Source organism: Callorhinus ursinus, unplaced genomic scaffold (assembly GCF_003265705.2).
Source record: "Callorhinus ursinus isolate GAN/ISIS: 27379988/994484 unplaced genomic scaffold, GSC_fseal_2.0 scaffold21, whole genome shotgun sequence".
NCBI lineage: Eukaryota > Metazoa > Chordata > Mammalia > Carnivora > Otariidae > Callorhinus > Callorhinus ursinus.
The window spans coordinates 11,962,056-11,983,464 of NW_027397083.1; positions in this window are offsets into that span (position 1 = coordinate 11,962,056).

Genomic DNA, 21,409 nt, shown 5'->3' on the forward strand with positions numbered 1-21,409 from the left:
CTTGACAATACTATTTCATATTAGGCACAAAAAGGTAACTGTACAAAATTAAACCTGAAAAATTATGGCAAGACAAAAAGAACACAGACTTAGAAAACTGAAGCAAAAGGCCAGGTTTACCATTAACTATATAATCTTGGTCTGTATACTTTACCTTTTAAACCTGACATTTTCCACAGTACACCCAGAAAATATTTACCTTTCAGTATTGTTTTGAAGATTCAATTAAAATTATGTGTGTGCATTGGTACAATTTATACAGGATGGACACTATAAAAATGAAATATGAATATCAATAATTTAAAGAATATTGGTAGTAATAATAATAAACTACATTTCAAAAACAGGAGATTCTATAAATCAATATACTACTTTTCCCATTCAAATAGTAGTATTTTTAGCAATTCTGTTTTAGAGAGAACATGTACAAAGAAACTCCCTTAGGAAATTTGTTTGTTTTTACTCTCAGAGTAATTATCTAGGAATACCCCTCAGAGTAATGTTCTCTTTAATTTGACATTTTACATGTTGGAGAAGATTAAAAACAAGCCATGCCCCAGAGTTATTTAACTATATGTGTAATTGTAAATTTATCGGAAGTTTCAGAATTAATGGTGATCTCTTAAAAAAATAGTAATAATTCTCAGAAACAGAATACTATTTAAAATGTAACTTCCCCTTCACCTTTCCGGGTCCTCTGTCCTCATAATGAGGAGTTGCAACTGGATTTATGTGACAATGTTGCTGATGATCTAGGAGGGAAGAGAGAAAGCAGGAGTCTCAGAGGCTTCCAGGTATGTACCAACTCTGCTATGCCAATTGCAAAGGAAAAAAAGCACAACTTGTTTTTGTTGGTAAAGTCAGCAGATGTGACTTGAAGACAAATAGGGAGCAGATGTGATGAGTTAGATTGTTTGCTTTTACATAGACAAATGTGGCTGTAGCCATCATAACTGGGAAATGCTTTAGCTGCAGAATCCGCTCTGTTTCCTAAGTACCAAGCTTATGTTTCTTACCCTCTCGGCAGTTCTAAAGGAAGCACAGAAAACACACCAAACCCCTGAGCTCTCATCTGAGAATGTTAAGTTAAGCAAAATTAACTTTGAAAAATGATTTAAAAGGCATGCATTGCCTTTTACACAGATCATAATGAAATGCACTCTGTTGGAGTTTTTGTTGTTAAAAAAAAAGAAAAGAAAAGAACAAACAAGAAAATAATGAAAAAAAAAGATGTTTGGCAGAACTGGCATGGAAAAAGATTAAAAATGCAACAGTTGTTTTGATGGAGTTGGGAGATAAGCAGTGGGAACAAACAAAAAACACAACCTGTTATTAGATTTGGTGGGCCATTTTGGAAGGTGATATTTATTTCCTTGGAAAAGTCCAATATGCTCAGTTATCGAACTTCTGACCTTTCCTTCTAAACACTGCAGGAAGCTGCTGGTCATCTGTGCCTTTGCTGTTGTGGATGCTGGGTTGCATCTTCTTGAGGCAGAGAAAAGTCAAGGTGTATCTCTATTGCATTTAGAATCTCTCAACTCAAATCACAAAATCTAAGGGAAAAATTCTATCAGTTCTCAAAGCCAGGTCTGCTATTAACTTTCGCCCCCATCCTTTACTGTGTCTGAGTGATACCCTAGGCCGGCAGCTAATACAGTGAACAGCATAGCAGTGAATTACTTTTCATCTTTTCTTTTCCTTTTTAAACATATAATATATAAGCCTAAACAATAATTAAAGCATGAGCATTTTTTTTTCTATACTCAGCCGATTGTTTTCCTTTTATTCTGGATGTGATGAGTGAGATTCCCGCCGTTTGATAACCCAAATTATCCTGCCATGCTATTTTACTTTTATATGCCCCAAAATGAAGGAATCCCTTGCAGCCATTTATCTTACTATTACCTTTGAGGTATACTGTCCAACTCAGTGCAAGCATGCAGCAACTAGAACACTATCCAGAGAGCCAAGTGGAACTGACAATAGCATATTCTAATGCAAAGGGATGTGATAGAACATTCTTCTGATATATGACTATGTTTAATTTCTGTGAATAGTGTTAAAATTTAAATGAATCATAACATCCCTTAGCCCATAAAAGGTGGCAACAATGACATTTTCTGTCTATCTCGAATTCTGACTTAACCTGTTATTAGTTTTGTGAGCCTTTATTTCTTCAAATATAAAATGAAGATTGTAATATCGAACCTGCTGGGAGTTGAAGAAGATAAAATCATGTCACATTGGTATAAAGCTTCTAGTCCACAGGATTACTCAGTGTTGAGTAGTGCACACCTATACCCTGATGGCCTGATTCTGATTCTTACTTGGCCATCTGAGTTTCAGTTTCTTTATCTGTGGGATAATAACTACATCTTAAAATGTTTGAAAAGTAAATAATAATTGGTGAAGTGGTTAGGGTGGTGCCTGGTTTGAGAAAGAGTAGGCTTAATGTTAGCTGCTAATCTTAGAGATTAAAGAGAGGACTCTTTCATTCTTTCCTCTCTGTTAATCTCCTGCAGCATTTACAGTGAATAATACAGGTATCCCTTGTTCTATTATGCTTTGCTTTATTGCACTTCACAGATACTGCATTTTTTTACAATTGAAGGTTCAAGACTTCAGTGGAGGCAGTAACTGCGGATGTGGTAGAAACAGCAAAAGAACTGAAATTAGAGGTGGCCTGAAGATGTGAATGAATTGCTGCAATCTCATGATAAAAACGTTAACAGATGAGGAATTGCTTCATACAGGTGAGCAAAGAAAGGGATTTCTTGAGATGGAATCTACTGCTGATAAAGATGCTGTGAAGATTGTTAAAATAACAACAAAGGATTTAGAGTGTTACATAAACTTGGTTGATAAACCAGTGTCAGGGTTCTAGAAGACTGCCACAACTGTTGAAAGAAGTTCAACTGTGCTAAAATGCCATCAAACAGGATCACATGCTACAGAGCAATTGTTTTTAAAAGAAAGAGTCAATTGGCACAGCAAACCTCATTGTTGTCTTATTTTAAGAAATTTCCACAGCCATCCCAACCATCACCCAGATTAGTCAGTAGCCATCAACATGGAGGCAAGACCCTCCACTAGCAAATAAAAATAAAAATTGAAATTAAATTGAAAATAAATAAAATTGACTATTTGCTGAAACCTCAGATGATGGTTAGCATATTTTAGCAAGAAAGTATTTTTAAATTAAAGTATGTACATTGTTTTAGATGTAATGCTATTGCAAAGTCAAAAGTAATCTTTTAAGTATAATGTAAACATAATTTTTATATGCACTGGGAAACACCCCAAAAAATCATTTGAGTTGCTTTATTATGCTATTTGCTTTATTGGAGTGGTCTGGAACTGAACCCGTGATATCTCCATGGTATGGTTGTATGACATTGGCCCACTATACCCTGAGATCTTTCTGACATCTATTTCTAGATCCCCACAGCCTGTGGCTGGCCTTGAGTGTCTGGATTTGTGAAATTTGTTTGAATGCATTGCCACTATGTTTCATAAACTCTCTGCTCAACATCACTTCTCTACAAGGCAGGCACATGTATTCAAAGTCCTTATTCTATGCTCCTAGGCTTCAGAGCTTGTCCTGAACTAAAGAGAGATTACACCATAACATTAAGCAGCCCTTACTTAATTTGTGACTACAATTAAAATATAGCTTTATAAAGTTAACTTTGAATTCATTGCTATATTTTATGGGGGATGGGACACAAAGAGCCACAGAGAAGATAATATGCTATATTTGTTCTCCAATCCATCCAACGCCCTGAATCACTCTATGGGAGTGACAGCCTCTTCTACATACATAATAAACCTTTAAATGTATAAAAACCTTTTCACATAATAAGTCTAAGAAAGTACTGAATACATGGATACATGAGATAGTAGAAATTAGAAAATGAGATACATGAGATACATGGATACATGAGATAGTAGAAATTAGAAAATGAGAGCTTTCATCCTGGGTTAACTAGTTATAAGTTAAGTTACTCAGGATAAGTTACATATCTCCTTTGAACTTCAACTTGCCTATCTGCAAGGAGAAATGGTAATGACACCTCCTTTAACTTCATCACAGTGTTATTTCACTGAACATGTAAGTGCCTGTCCAACTTCCTCTCCCAACTAAGCACACCCATTATCCTCAGTGACTTCACCTTCTACTACAGTCCATCTCAAACTTTATTTCTTGTTCCTCTCTCCCGCATCATTAGCAATTGCTTTCTTTGTCACTCCAGATCTGCTATGTTTCACTTTGTCCTCATCCCGGATCTTGTCATCATCTGAATTTTTTTAACCTCAATAATCACTGATAAAATCATGTAACATTCTGACCACGCACTGTATTTCTTCCACACTATCTTGATCATCAGTCCATATCCACAGAATACATCATCTTTTGAAGTCTGTTTTCTTGTATTCCATGATTCCTCATCCTTCTTTATTTCTTTATTTTTTTTTTCAGCTAAGATCCCTCAGCCTGTTATTTCATTAAGACTTTAGCCAATACTATAACTCACCTTGGTATTTTTTAATTTTTATACCCACATAGCAAAATACCAAACCAAGACTCAACTATTCTATACTCTTTCTTCACATATATGTTTCAATAGCAGGAGCTACTGGAGAAGTCACAATTTGTTACTATAAATTCATAATTATGAACTTCAGATTATGTGCAAATACTACTTCATTCTACAGAAAAACCCAGTCATAAAAATAAACACAATTAATATTTTCTAATAGTCACCACCCTATGGGTATATAATACAGAGAGATAGATGATATATAGATATATAAATTCGTACCATAGAAATAATTTTAGAAAGTACTACTTTTCTAGTAGTACTAGAAAGAAAGTGCTACATACTACATTTTAGATAATATCATCAAACTTAAATATATATGAATTTAACCAAAGAAGAACATTTTATGAATTTGAATGAGATCTGAAATTCTAAGAAATTTTCCTAAAGATATGGTTGTCATCATATATTTTACACAGCAGTTTTAAATTTTAGATATTAATGTCTATCTTCCCCTTCTTCACAAATGACCCATTTCCTGCTAGTAATTTTGCTGTGTTCTGTTTGTGCTTTTGTAACCACAATTCCCTGGTTGTTTCATTTCAATTTTACATTTATATGGATAAGACACTCAAGTTATACTCTTTACATTGATGACTTTATTGTTAAGATCTTTGTTATTTGTATATTTTTGCCTGGATTTTATTGCCCAGAGCTGTTATTTGTTGAGTTTGGTTTGGTTTTCATTTTTTTCCTATATTTCAAATATATTGAGTGCTACAAGAGCTACATTCTTGCAGCTTCAAAAATTTACCTCATTAACCTTTGTACATTGCTCAGATCCTCACTTAGAAAAAAGGCTTCAAGAAGGCAGAGAATTGTCTGGTTCATTGTTCAGTTTCTAAGGGCCATAACAACAATCGGACATGTTAGGAATCCTGTAAACATTTATTTAATGAATGAAAATAATAAAACCGCTGGTAGGGCTTGAACTGTATCACAGACATTTCCCAAAATGTTCAGTGATTCAAGTCACATGGGACAGGAAATTGGTTATCTCACTAAGATATTACATGACAAAAACCTTAGTGGATGCTGTTGAAAGTTTAAATGCTTCATGGTTAAGAAAAAGATACCATTTGAAACGTGTGCTGCGCTCGAAGTGGTTCTGGTTTACAGACAACTGCTCACAGCAAAGTTACCACAGAATTTATAGAAGTATCGGGTATTAAGAAAGAAGCAGAGACATGAAGTCCCTCTTAGGGACACAAGGTGATTGAAATAGTCTCACACCTAAGAACGTGTTTTTCTCTAATTTTATAAAACGTAATAGAAATAACACCAGACACAACTCAGATATTTTCCTGTGCAGTTAATAATGACAGCGTGAGGAGTGGCAGTCACTTGTTCTAAAAAGGAAAGTACTTAGAGATAATGTCTACTATACTCTCCCTAAACCCATGAAATAAGGAAGAATATCCCCGGCATTTGGTATATAATAATGCATTTACATCTTTGTGGTGTATATAATAATGCATTTACATCTTTGTGGTATCTTTTATGAATTAAATGCATATTTACAGACATTTTATTTATCATAAACATGTCAGGTAGGATAGTTACTGACATTTCAAAAGTGAAGCTATTGAGGCTAGGAGCTTTATATTATTAGCCAAGAAAATGTAACAGATACGTGTGAGAGGTGCATTTTATACTCAAGTCTTCTGACTACATATCAATTCTTCTACCTCTGTGAGCTTTCTCTTCTAGTTTGCAAGTAACTGATGCCAGTACATGTATTTATGATTACTCGGGTTATAGGACTCAAACCTGTCCACTGAATGCATATTCCAGATGTTCCTGATAAATATCAAACACTAAAGCAACCTTAAAACAAAAGAAATGGTAGTTAATATTAGACAAATAGTAGAATTTAGTGAGAATCATTTCAAAATAATTAAGAAATACTCCATTGTAAATACATGCTTGAAGTGATTTTTTTAATTGAAGTATAATTGACATACAATATCCTATCATCATAGGATACATCATCATCATAGTGATTTGGTATTTTTATAAATTATGAAATGATCCTCATAAGTCTAATTATCTGTCACCATGCAATGCTATTACAATGTTATTGACTATATTCCTTATGCTATACCTTATATCCACCTGACTTTTTTATTTTATAATTGGAAGTTTATACCTCTTAATCCCCTTCACTTATTTCTCTTGCCCCCCCCCACCACTCTGGTAACCAACAGTTTGTTTCTTGTGTCTATGAGTCTGCTTCTATATTGTTTTGTTCATTTGTGTTTTTAGATTCCACATATAATTGAAATCATATGGTATTTTTCTTTGTCTAATTTATTGCATTTAGCATAATACCCTCTAGGCCCATCCATGTTGGCACAAATGGCAAGATTTTATTATTTTTATGGCTGAGTAATATTCTAATGTGTGTGTGTGTGTGTGTACACACACACACACACACACACATAATGCATATTTGAAACAAACAAGTGAACACATATTTTTGAGTGTTTATCTTGGTCCCCAGTCCCCTCGTCCATCAATGTCTCTATCAAGAGAATGTATGATCTACCCACAGAATCTGGAAATCCATCTGCTAGCAGATACTCTAATTGTTGTAAGCACATGCTGCTAAAAGAACGTTCCACATCTAAGGTTGTTAATCCAAAGTGACTTTTTCAGTTATTTTGAAATGATCCTGACTAAATTCTACTATTTATCTAATATTAACTACCATTTATTCTGTTTTAGGATTGTTTTAGTGTCCTTGATGTTTATCAGGAACATCTGAAATATGCATTCAAGGACAAGCTTCACTTGCATAATCTAAGTAATCGTAAATAGAGGATACCTGCATCAACAACTTGTAAACCAGAAAAACTCACAGCAGTATAAGAACTGGGAAAAGTCACAGGGTCAACTGTAACTTGAAATGGAACTCCTCTAGTATCTTTATTTAGAGGATTAATTTAATATGTTGCAAAAGAAAAAGAAACTAAGTTTATCTGAAATATGTAGCATCCTATGACAGTGAAGAAATTCTTTGAGATTATTAGCATATCAAGAGCTACTAGAATGATTATTGAAATTCATTGTTTTTCATGATATATCTATATCCTTAATCTTTTGCTAATAGTACCTGCAAAAACCATTAACTAATGGCTTAAGCAGCCCCACTTCCCATGATAAATAAAGGCTGTAACAACATGGTCTGAGACTCTTGTTACTGTTTTCATTTTTCTCTTGCAGCACTATTTTGTTACAAGTTATCAGTAAAGCCTGGAACTGAAGCTTTCATTTTACTGGAGTCAGCAGCAGTGGAATGATTCAAATGGAGTGGGAAAAGAGACATCACGTCAACAACTTCATCAAGGTTTATTTTTCATTCCTTCCACAGTCTTGCTGCTGAAATATGGTCTGACTGCTTTGCTGTATCATGGGGAAAAGCAGCAGCAGAATATGATTCAAAGCAAGCAGTTTCATGGTCTCATTGATGTAAAGAGCAGAAAAATTTGTTTTGGGCTGTTTACTGTTCTGAATAGCAATCAGTAGTTTGCACTTGTAGGTAAAGCCATCTTTTAAATATGTCATAGATGTGCTCCGTGTTAATATTTATTGAAAAAAAAAGATCTTGGAGTCAGACTTAGTCTCTAACAAGTTCCTTAACTCAATCTGGACGTAATTTTCCTTAAATATATAAAATGGGAGCCCAATCCCTAAGATTCCTTCCAGTTCTAATATCCTAAGGTTCTATATAGTTTTCTTTTACAAAAATACCAAATTCTAATGGTTGGCTCCATCAGAATTTGGTAAGTTATTCTTATTTCTACACCATATTTTCTCAGATTAGGTAATACCAAAACACTCTTTTTAGATTATTATTTTTCAAAAACTTTTGCACAGTGAAGGAAGCCATCAATAAAATGAAAAGACAATCTATTGAATTGGAGAAGATATTTACAAATTATATATCCATAAGGAGTTAATATCAAAATATATAGAGACTGTATATAACTCAACACCAAAAAAAAAAAAAGATTCTGATTAAAAATGAGCAGAGGACATAAAGAGTCATTTTCCCAAAGAAGGTATACAGATGGTCAACAGACACATGAAAAGATGTTCAGTATCACCAATTATCAGGGACATGCAAATCAAAACCACAATGAGATATTACCTTACACCTGTCAAAATGTCCAGAATCAAAATCATGTAGCCCCAAATTTATTACAGCATTATTTATAAGAGTCAGGATATGGAAGCAACCCAAGGGTCCATGGATAGACAAATGAATAAAGAAGGTGTTACACACACACACACACACACACACACACACACACACACAATGGAACACTACTCAGCCAGAAAAAAAGAATGAGGTCTTTCTACCTGCAGCAACATGGATGGATCTAGGGAGTATTATAAGTGAAAAGTCGAACAGAGAAAGACAAATACCATATGATTTCACTCATATGTGGAATCTAAGAAACAAAACAAATGAGCAAGCAATAAAGCAGAATAGAACCAAAAATAACAGAGAACACACTGATGGTTGCCTGGGGGTGGGGGGGCAAAATGGGTGAAAGGGAGTGGGAGGTACAGGCTTCCAGTTATGGAATAAGTCATAGGGATAAAAGGTACTGCAGAGGGAATATAGTCAATGGTACTGTCATAACATTGTATGGTGCCAGAGGGCAGCTACACTTGTGATGAGCATAGCATGCTCTACAGAGTTGTCAAGTCACTGTGTCATACATCTGAAACAAATGTAGTGTGTGTCAACTATATTTCAATAAAAATATTATTTTAATTTTGGTAAAATACACATAATATAAAATTTATCATCTTAATCATTTTTAAGGGTATAGTTCAAAAATGTGAACTATACTCACATTGTTGTTCCATTAATCTCCTGAACTCTTTCATCTTATAAAACTGAAACTTTATACCCATTAAATAACAACTCCCCATTTCCTTCTTTTTTTAGTCCCTGAAAACCATCATCTATTTTGTTGCTCTTGTTACTGTTATTATTATTATTGTTGTTGTTGTTGTAAGAACACTTAACATGAAATCTAGTCTCATGACTGGCTTATTTTACTTAGTATAATATCCTCCAGGTTCATCCATGTTGTTGGACATGGCATGGTTTCCTTCCTTTTTTAAGGGTGAATAATATTCCATTGTCTGTATAGAACATATTTTCTTTATCCATTCATCTGTCACCAGACTTTTAGATTGTGTCCCTAGCTCAGCTATTGTGAATAATGGTGCAATAGACATGGGAGTGTGTATGTCATTCTACTTTTTATTTCTAGGAGTTTAACTACTCTAGACACATCATATATAAATAAAATCATAGAGCACTTGTCTTTTGGTGACTGTTTTATTTCACTTAGCATTTGATATCCCCCTGTATTTTATATCTATGGAACAGTGGCCAGGTTTTAATAAGTTAAAAAGGAAACATCACCACACTGAACTTGGCAGGATACAAGGACAGTGGCTTTTCTATTATTATCTCTCACGGTTGTGAGGGTGGACTGGGTCCAGCTAGTCAGTTTTAGTTTGGAAGTCCTTCACGTAATTATAGTCAAACAGTAACTGGGGCTGGATAATCTCAAAGGCTTCCTCGTTTAAAGAAGGCTTTTGATGCTGGCTCTCAGCTGGGCTTTTGCTGAGTCTGTTGGTCAAAGCAGCTATATTCAGACTTTACAGGTGAAATAAGCATTATCACAACATAGCAGCTAGTTTCCACCGACAGAAATCCCGAAAAGAGTCAGGGGGAAGATGCATGCCCATGTATTATCTTACCCTGGAAATCATGAAGTATCACTTCTAAAATGCTCTATTCATTAGGAGCGCTTGGGTGCCTCAGTTGTTAAGCGTCTGCCTTCGGCTCCGGTCGTGATCCCGGGGTCCTGGGATCGAGCCCCGCATCGGGTTCCCTGCTCAGCGGGGAGCCTGCTTCTCCCTCTCCCGCTCCCCCTGCTTGTGTTCCCTCCCTCACTGTGTCTCTCTCTGTCAAGTAAATAAATAATATCTTAAAAAAAAAAAAGAAGAAGCAGCTAGGTGTGAAGATGGTCACGGGGAGAAGAAATAGACTATCAGATGCCAGAGGAAAGGAATTACACTAGATCTCAAAAGGAAGAATGGTAAAGGATGAGGAAACATGTTTAAAACCACAATAAACAGTGTCAGATGAGAACATGTGTTCATTTTAATGTCATCATATATATTTCTACTTCTCCTAATTGTGTTGTTAGATTTATACAAATTATAAACATTTGTCTGACCTTTTGATAATGGTCACTAGAAAATACCAAAATAGAAAAATGTCATATAGATTGTTCCTAGGTGGCAAAAGCTCAAAATAACAGAGATAAAGTACCAGGATAACAGTAATCTTCTCAAATATACATCTCTGATTTGGGACAAGAGGATCCTTCCACATGCTGACCCTTCCCTGATCACCCCTGATTACCAAGGTAGCAGGACGGTAGGATTGTGATATGCAGCAGTGGTACAAAGTACATGAAAACAAGGTGGCAGGTAGCTGTGCCTTACGGGATGGTGCTCAGGTACTAGAATGTCAAACAAATATCCTAGGAATGTGGCTTTCACTGTATTTTGGTCCATTTGTACCTCTAAAGTGCTTGGGTTTTAAAAAGGCCACCAGATATTTTAATTTGCTTTTTTAGCATTCATTAAATGCTATCATTTTTTTTTACAAAAGAATAAGTATCTACATTAGTGAAATGCTCAAGTAGAAAACATGAAGTGCAGATGTATTGCATTGCTTATTATACAAAGTAATTCCTAGCAAGTTAAGGATCTGCCTAATAGGAGACTTTACAAACTGTTACCCGAATAATTTATTTTTTTAATAATTCCTTTTTCTAAAATACTTGCAAATAGTTACAACACCATATTTTCTTTGAAAATAGATTAATTCTTTTCATTATTAGATGTATACAATTTAAAATTTACTTTCTCCATAAATAATATACACATAAAATTAGTCCACATTCTCTATTATTGATTCAATTTATAGGATAAGAAATTCATTCACACATATATTTGTGTATGTATTGATATACATGTATTTATACACATGCATGTTAGGTATTCACTGTAGGACTTAAAAAACAAGAGATTTTTACCACTTATTTACATTTGTAGAGACAATTCATAAAAACATTCTAAGTTATAAAAGTAATTTAAGAAGTCATTTCCATCTAAACAAGCTCTAAAATATTAAGTAAACTTTAGATGGCTACAAAATTATTATTATTGCTGAGGTCCCTTTTTTTCAATAGGAGGCAGATTTTTGATAGTATGAATTTGGTATTCTGAACTTAAAGGCAAATGTTTATTAAATTTTGAATCATATTTTAAAGTCACAAATATGGCATACAATCAAAAGAAATCGAGGTATAAAAAAGATCAGGCAGAAAATAATTAGTAACATGTACTGGTGTTTTTAAATGGTGCTTGAAACAGATATATATTATGTACATTTTTCAGTTGGGGAAACTCGGTTTGGGTCTTAGAAAGGTTGTCCATACCTTCAGTGACTCTTAATTCAAACAAATGTCCATCCAAAATGGATACTCCACTCCACTACATTTATCTCCCCAGAAAAATTCTGTAAAGCTTATTTTTTAAAGAAAAGTGGGTGTAAGATGCTCATTTTGTTTTTAACTCCAGAGCTGAGACCCTATTCCTGTGATTCTATCCTAAGCTTCCCTGATAACGACAGGTTTTATAAGCCCATTTATTCACCCTCCTGTAGCAAAACATATTTATATTGGTTTCACACCAACGTTAACTGGACCCACTACTCCTAGCCACACTTCCATGTTGATCCTCACCAAATTGAAGGTTGCTTCTGATGATAGTGAGTCACTTTGAGAAGTTGCTTGGAATTATTTGCAGTTATTTAGTAGAGAGGCCGAGTGACAGAGAGGCAGTGATATACAGAAACAGCATGGGCTCTGCCCATCACATCACATAACCCAAGCAATAGTACCCTATATTATCACCAATAATACACTTTCACCCTATTTAGCAATAACAGCAAAAAAATGGCAAGGCAGTTTTCAAAGGTACCCATTTCCTCTCTTGCAAGTCTTTTTATTTTTTATTTTTATTTTTTAATGATGGACTATTACCATGAGATTTCTAAGTGTTCTTGCAATCCAGAGAGCCTAAGATTAAAGGCAGATCCAGAAGTAAAGAATAATTTTAAAATACTAAATATTAATATTAAATATTAAAAATATTTTATTACTCAATATGCAAACTTTTTTTTCAATATGCAAACTTAACAAGAGCTTAGTTTATGAGTGCAAAAATAATGTGTGGGAGAATCTGATATTTCAGAAAATAAGTATTATAAGTGCCAAAAATGACTTCCTGTGTAGACACTCTCAGAAAGGTACTGGAGGATGTTCAACAGCAACAACATGACAGCAACAGAGGAGACTAAAAGGGGCATTAGTGCGGCCCTAAACTAAGGCATCCAATGGAGGAAGGATGTAAGCTAATTCACAGAACAGAGGCAAAGGAGAGTCTTGATAACGAGGCCATGTGAAAAGTCTGGAAACTGGTCAGAAGGATCCAGGAGGGATATCTCAGTGGTGGGTTGTGAGGGGTGCAGATTTAAATTTCTAACATAAATTCTCACAGATTTGACCATGTGGAAAGGAAACGAACTTCCTCCTTCCTTCCCATCCTTTCTCCTTCCTTCCCTCCCTCCCTTTTTTTTCTCTCTCTCTCTTTTTCACTCCTTTCCTTCTCTTTCATTTTTTGGTTTTCATTGTAAATGAAAATTAAGATATTGTGAATTCAAAACTAATTCAGATTAACCAAAAATACATGTACTTGCCTGATTAACAAAACAAAATTTATATTATCAGCTGTACAATATCTCTACAAAATACTAAAACCTCACTTTCTGTGGTTTATCACAATTTTCCTTGTTTTACTAAATTGCTCTAGTGGATATTTTAATATAATAATTCGTATTTTCCCAAGGCAATTTACTGTATTCAAGTAAGGCTTTGACTCTGCCAACACAAATCATTGTAAATTGAATGCCCTTCATCCTTGTATTTGGTTTATCACATTTTATATTTAGCAAATTGTGAGAATAGTTTATTCTGGGGTAAATAATGTTTTATTCTCGTTTTCTTGCCATCAGGCACAGTTTTAGCATCAGAGTTCTTGTTATTTAGACATATAACACTATCTATGTATGTAATTCTAAAAATATATCATCCATTTCTGTTATTTCAATTTGGATTCATTCTCATGCATTCTGTTCAAACTCCCCCCTTCCCTTTTTTTGAAGCTTTCTGCATTGGTTCATTGCCCAATTTACTTCATTTCCAGGTCTTTATCTTAGTTAATAATATTTTGATTCACTTATGATATTATGATACTACAACATCTTTTATATTCTCTTTCACTTCATTTTGGTCATTACGGGTTATGTTTTCATCATCTCAAATCTAATTCACATCATTTTAAAGCAGGCACTCGTCATTGTGTGTCCAATTATAATTGTTTTCTTTTATTTCCTGTTATCTTGAATTCAATTACCCTTTTTATTCATTTCTCATCTGTTTAGATTATTCTCAATTTGATTTTCTAAGGCTCTGGTTCTGCTAATATTACTTTACAATATAGTGTTTCCCTGATTTCATATACTTCCTTTTCATTTATACTTGCTCATTGCGTGCACACACACACACACACACACACAATTTCTTCTAGAGAAAATTGCTTAACCTCATTTTATGCCTCTTGGCATTTACTTACTGTTCTTTTCAGTGAAACAATATTTTCAGAGTTTTACTCTTCACTTCACCAACTTTTTAACAGTGGTTTGAGTGCATTTTCCTTGCTAAATTCATCTAATGTTACTTAGTCATAAATTCCGTTATTACAGGATTTGTAAAAATACACCTTATCTTCATTTACAATGTTGAGTTGATCTTCCTCTATTCTGTACTCAATTAGTACATTTGGCTAAATTTCATACTGGTTAATCATTGGTGAAGATATTACTCTACCTTTATTTTAATTCTAAATTTCCTTTCATAGGATTAAAGAAAAGTCTAATGGTGGGCAGTCTCCCAATTTGATTCAGATGAGTAAAATGGTAGCCTTTCACTTTATTATTTATAGTAAAAAGTTTTAATCATACTTGATTTCTTAGCCATTTACTCAATATTATGTGCCTCAAAAAATGGCAAAATGTTAGATTTGTATAATTATTAAAATAATAAGCATAACCTCTTAAATTCTGATGCAAGAAAAATGAACTGAAAATTAAAGGCACTGACACAGAATCTTATCTTTGCTCATGTTGTTTTTTTGTGGGCTTCTTGAAATTCCCTAGAGAAAGTGCTAGAGATTCATACCCTACTTAAAATAACTATGGCTATAACATATTATGCTCCCTTTTGTTGGGATTTGTCAATGAGAAGTGCATTTGTTTTCTTCACATTCTCTCCTTCTCAAATGGAAGTTCTGGTGTTTCATTTTCCAGAAAATGGGTCTGAGTTCTTCATGTAAATTATAAAACTCTAACTGAGTTGACATCATTTCATTTATAGATCAACTGATTCATCTGGAACAGTGCTGTTCAATTTATGTGATAATGGAATGTTCTCTAGACTGTCCAAGATGGTAGCTACTAGTGACATGAGCACTTGGGATGTGTCAAGTAACATGAGGGATTAATTTATAATGTTATTTAATTTTAAGCAATTTAAAATTTAAACATACATACATGGCTAGTGGCTTCTATAAATAGACAGAAAGAACCATATTAAAGAGATGCACCTTATATCATTTGGGATTTTAAATATCACTATTCAGTATGTATTACTGTCAGGATATCCAAGAGTATCAAATTACATGAATCCAAAGGAAGATATCAAAATATAAGTTTTCAGTAAAAATTGTAAAATTTAAAAAAAAGCCCTATAAGTGTGTTTCAGAGACTTGAGAAGAGTTGTGTTTTTTTAATTCAATAGCTGAGAATATTTATTGATTAACTAGGTAAGGCATTTTCCCTGAAGCAATAAGATGGAATGAGACAAAAACAAAAACAAGTTGTAGTTCTGAAGGGAATGACAAATTAAACCAATGTTGCATTGCTGGACTGAATGGATGGTATGCTAAGAAAATAGGGAGAAGAGTCAGGGGATGGAACATTCCAGAAAACATCCATACTGCTTTTCAAATTCAAGGTAAGTTACCTTCATGGGGAGGGGCTGGGTGGAGAACAGAATATGTGTAATAAGTTGCAGCTGAGTCATGGGAAAGAACTAACTTAGATGCTGTTTTTAAAAGGATAATTGTTTAGTTTCCCAGTTCCATAACATGTACATGGTATGGAAAAGCTTATTCCTAAACAAAAATGTCAATAAATAAGTAAATAGAGACATAATTGGCATTTCTAAAGGAAAACATATATTTTATGCTTTCACAATTAATATGAACCTAATTATACTTCAAAGTTTCGGTGTGCCAATATAAGCCTTCTAAATGAAAGCAAAGTCTAACATGGAACAGGTATATTATAAATGTGTATCCAAAATCTTCAGAAAATTGGCTAAATGCCTCAAACAGGGAAAAATAAGAAACATTCTCATCTAATAATTAGGCAAGCTCTGGAATGTAAAGAAAAGTTCCAAATGGCCACTTAAAACACCTGAGAAAAATTTAGGCCTTCCAAAATTTAGGGACAGACTTCTGGTTTCAGCTACACCCTATAAAGAACTTAGAAGTCATCATTCCATCCTCATAAGAAAAAGATGAAGATGGGCACCTGAATGGTTCAGTCAGTTAAGTATCTGCCTTCTGCTCAGGTCATGATCTCAGGGTCCTGGGATCCAGCCAGGCTTAGAGTCATGCTCCCTGCTCGGCTGCGAGTCTGCTTCTCTCTCTCCCTCTGCCCCTCCTCCCTGCTTGTGCTCTCTCTCTCTCTCTCTCTCTCTCTCTCAAATGAATAAAAAAATCTTTAAAACAATTAAAAAATTAAAAATTAAATTAAAAAAAGAAACAGATGAAGAAACCGAAAACCAGTGACTTTTCTTGGATTCATCAAGAACTAAGCCTTCAGAGCAAACTGTCACCCTAAAATCGGGAGTGGGAAAATCCAGGGTCAGAGTCACAATTTACTTAACTGGAGCAGAAGCTGGGGAGTCATAAACTGATAGGATCACTTGTATGGTAACTAAACAAATCGCTGGAGGTTGAATGTTGAGGACCTTGAGAATGAGAAACTTGTGGGGCCACAGCATGAGGAGGGTCCCATCCTTCCATGGGCTTTACCTTCAAGGATCTTTACCAGGTTCCCAAAATGAAGGTCAGAGAAAGATCCCCTTAGGTCCTGGCAGGAGAAAAGAAAGAACAATCTTTATGAAATAGGCCCAAAGCCTTCTCTATAACAAAGGTAAAAGTCTTCAACAAAGCCTTGTCCCAGCTAGAGAGGGAACTGCTCTCACCTCAGACCCCCTGCAGTCTTTCTGTCTCACCAGACTGGAGAAAGAAATGCTCTACTAGTGAAGAAACAAATACTTTTGCTGTCACAAACCAGAGACAAAACTCACTAAAAACAATGATATAATCATCATATTCTAGAATGCTGCTTCTTCTCAATACCTGAGTACCGCACAAAAAAGGCTTTGGTCTAATAACAGTGGATTGCCAATAAAGAGCTGCAAGACATAGACTCTCTCCCTGAAGTATATAGCAAAACCCAAAGTCAAGAGCAGAAACAAAAACAAAGACACTAGGGGAATTGGAATCTTCTGGGACCTACAGATACAACAAATATTTGCACATAGCTCAACTCATAGATTAACATAAATTCTCACATTAAAGGCCTATTTGCCTCAGTTCCTATTATCTGATACAATATATCCAGCTATCAGCAAAAAACGAAGAGGCATACCAAATTGTAAGAAAAAAACATTGAAGAAACAAGAGAAGACTTAGAACCAAACTCAGAGATAAGACACAGATGTTGGAATTATCTGAGGGGGAATTTTAAATGACTATGGTCAATAAGTTAAGGGCCCAATGGAAACAGTAGACAACATTCCGCAACAGATGGGTAATGCAAGCAGAAATGTGAGAACACAAAAGGTTAGTGAAGTCTAATATGTTGCTGGCATAACTTTTTATCTCTAAATTAATTGTGAACATTTGCATAATGATGACTTGAAAATGAAATAAGATCTGCAAAAAATGATGTTGCCTAACATTTTAATAATATTTTGGAGCTTACAATATGTTGTTACTTATCTTATTTCATTAGGCCCCAACCACAGACCTGGAAAGTAGAACATCAGGCATTATTATTGTTCTTGCACAAAACAGGGTTTAGAGGCTGTATCAGTCTGTGTAAAGCAAAGTGTGATAACAAACAGCATCCAAACTTTAGTGGCTTACAACACACAGATTCATTTTTCTTTTAGGTTCCTGGTTAATCAAATGTGTGGTTTTGACTCTTTAATTCTAAGAAACTAGCTGCAAAAACACCTAGGACATTGCTTTGGTCTTGGTAGTGGGGGTGGGGGAAAAGAAGTACTGACAGAATTATGTGATGCTTCTTAAAGTTCTTTTGGTGAAAGAGCATATGCCACCTTCCCTTCATTTTGCATTGGCAAAGTCAAATCATATGAGCATCTGTTGTCAGTGTGAAGGACGTTTAACCCGCCCGCACAGACCATGGTTCAGTAGGGCAGAACCAAGAGTGAGGGGCAGAAATGATTTAGACAGGGGCGCCTGGGTGGCTCAGTTGGTTAAGCGACTGCCTTCGGCTCAGGTCATGATCCTGGAGTCCCGGGATCGAGTCCCACATCAGGCTCCCTGCTCAGCAGGGAGTCTGCTTCTCCCTCTGACCCTCTTCTCTCTCATGTTCTCTATCTCTCATTCTCTCTCTGTCAAATAAATAAATAAAATCTTAAAAAAAGATTAAAAAAATGATTTAGACAATAATATACTCTACAACAGATATTTGGGCTTGCCCAAGATTGTGTGGTGGCACTATTTGATTGTAAGCTCTCTGATTCCAAATTTAGTGTTGTTATGATTCATCAATTAGAAAGCAAAACAAAAGAAACTCAGAACACAAAACTGAATAACTAACTTTAGTAGTATTAATTCAGTATGCAAATGTCTTCCTTAGTGTATCAATTAGAAGTGGTATCAGCGACATGTTTTTTCGGTGAATAAGGGGGAGTTTTATTTTCCTACACAGTAAGAATTTCAAAACAGAAAATCCCATGTCTGACAAAGCAGTTCCATGTTGCCATCAAAGACACAGGCTTTTAAAAACTTTTCTTAAAATAGACTTTTATCTTTATATCTATCTCATCATAGCCTCTAATAACTGCCCCGTGTCTGTAATTTAATGTAGAAAGAAAGATACACTTAAGAGGCAAAAGTTTTGTAGCAAATGAAAACTTATCGTCCTTGACCGCATTTTAATAAACATTATGTTTCTCAATAAATGCAAACTTCTTTTATCTAGTACTTACAGATTTGATTTTGTAAAACCTGTTCATTGTAAACAGAAGAAAAATGGAATAAGAAATAAAATATATAACCAATTTTTTAAGTGAAGGCCAGAAGAAACATAACAAGTGAACCAAAGAGTGCAAAATAATAAAAAATAAAAATTTATCATCATAAATATGAAATTCAAATGCAATAACTGTGTGTGATATAAATGGACAAGGAATTTTGTAAGAGTGTCATCAAGAGAGATTTAAAAGAAAGGAAAAGAGAGTAAATAAAACCTAATTCTACACTACTTACAAATGAAGCATAAAGAACTACAAAGGATAAAACTAAAAGAATAAAAACAATCAAAAATACTAGGCACATTCTAACTAAACAAAGTAAATGTAACTATAATAATACCAGGCAAAATAGACTTTCCTATAACAGCTATTATAAGCAAAGTGAGGATTACTTCAACATAGTTAATTAAATCAGAATATATTATACTTTTAGATTTGTGTGCACCTGATAAATAGCTCCACAACATGTACAGCAAGAATTAATGGAATTACTGGGAGAAATAGAGACAAAAAAAATGACAGTAGAAGATTTTCACATAACTTTCTCAGTGATTGATAGAATGAGCCTATAAAATAAGCAATAAACAGAAACTTTGAATAAAATGGTTGACGAAATAAAAAAATGCAAATCTATGGAATATCAGAAACAAAAATTTCAGAATATATGCTTTATTTCACACACATAGAAAGTTTATATAAATTGAACCACAAAATTTAAAACCTGTGATAACAAATTTCAAAGGATGAAATATTACAGTTCATAATCTGACCTCAAGGCAAAAAAAAATAAGAAGCAAATAATGAAATATAAAGAGAAAAATGCCATGCCTAATAAACAAACAAAAAAATAACTCATTTGTCAAATAAGCAATTATAATGGAAACCAAAAGGCAATTTTTGCAAAGCAGAAAATAAAAAATACTAAATATCAAGAGGACAGAAAGTGTCCAAATATGGAAATACATAACAGTGGGAGAACTGCAGATCAACATGAGAAATTGGAATTTTCAATAAATATTGCTAGCAAAATTGCTTATCCATGTGGAAAAAAAATGGCTGTCTATATGGAAAATGAAATTCTTTCCTCACACTATCCAGTTTCAGTTGGATTCAAGACTAACATGTAAATGAAGAAATCTTAAAATCTTTGAAAAAATAACAGAAGAATATCTTTTCCAGTAAATGTTCTCCAGTAATGAAGAAATTCTTAAAACAAACTTTAAGAAAAACACTACTAAAACAAAATAATTGATAAATTTAATCATATTAAGAAATTCTGTTCAGTAAATGCTACGAAAAATTGTGAAAAAAGATAAACCATGAAGCGAGAGACAATATTTGCAGAACACAGAGCTAGCAGTATCTATAATATTCAAACTACTAAGAATCAGTAAGAAAAAACAACTTGAAACAAAAAATAAAGAAAGTAAAAAGCTCACACAAGCTTCTCAGCAAAAAGGAAACCTATGTGGTCTGTGGAAAAGTTAAAAGATGTTCCAATATATCAGTAACCATGTATATACAAATTAAAATAAAAATGAAATACTATTGCACAATTTAACCAAAATAAATTTTAAAAGCATAAGATGACAAGTGCTAGTGAGAACACAGATCAACAAAAACTTCTTGACAATTGGTAAGGGAATAAATTTATTCATCCAACAACACAGATGAATCCTCCAGGTGTGATGATAATAGATTAAATAAACAGTCATGATTTAATATGTACAAAGTTCAAAACAGACAATAATAAATAATGCATCTTTACTATTTTCACAAAAGTCAGGAGGGCGGTTACCTTACTTTGGATGGGGAACATGTGGTTTGGAAAAGGCAGACATTGGGCTTCTAAGGTATTGGCAATAATCTATTACAAACCAGGGTATTATCTGAGTATTTACTACATAATAACTCCTTCAACTGCACCTACAGATTTTATATACTTTTCGATATTTATGGTAAAATTTTATAATAAAGTTACAAATTGTAAAGAACTTAAAAATTTTAAAGATTGTTATCTATTCTATGTGCATCCTACAAGACATTAGGAAAAGAGTACAGATATGGAGCTAGATCAAACAGGCTTCAAATCATTTTCTATTACTGACTAAGCTTGGACACTGGAGGGCATCAGACTCCCCTATCTATTAAAGAGACAATATAGGGCACCTGGGTGGCTCAGTCAGCTCAGTAGGTTAAGCATCAGGCTCTTGATTTTGGCTC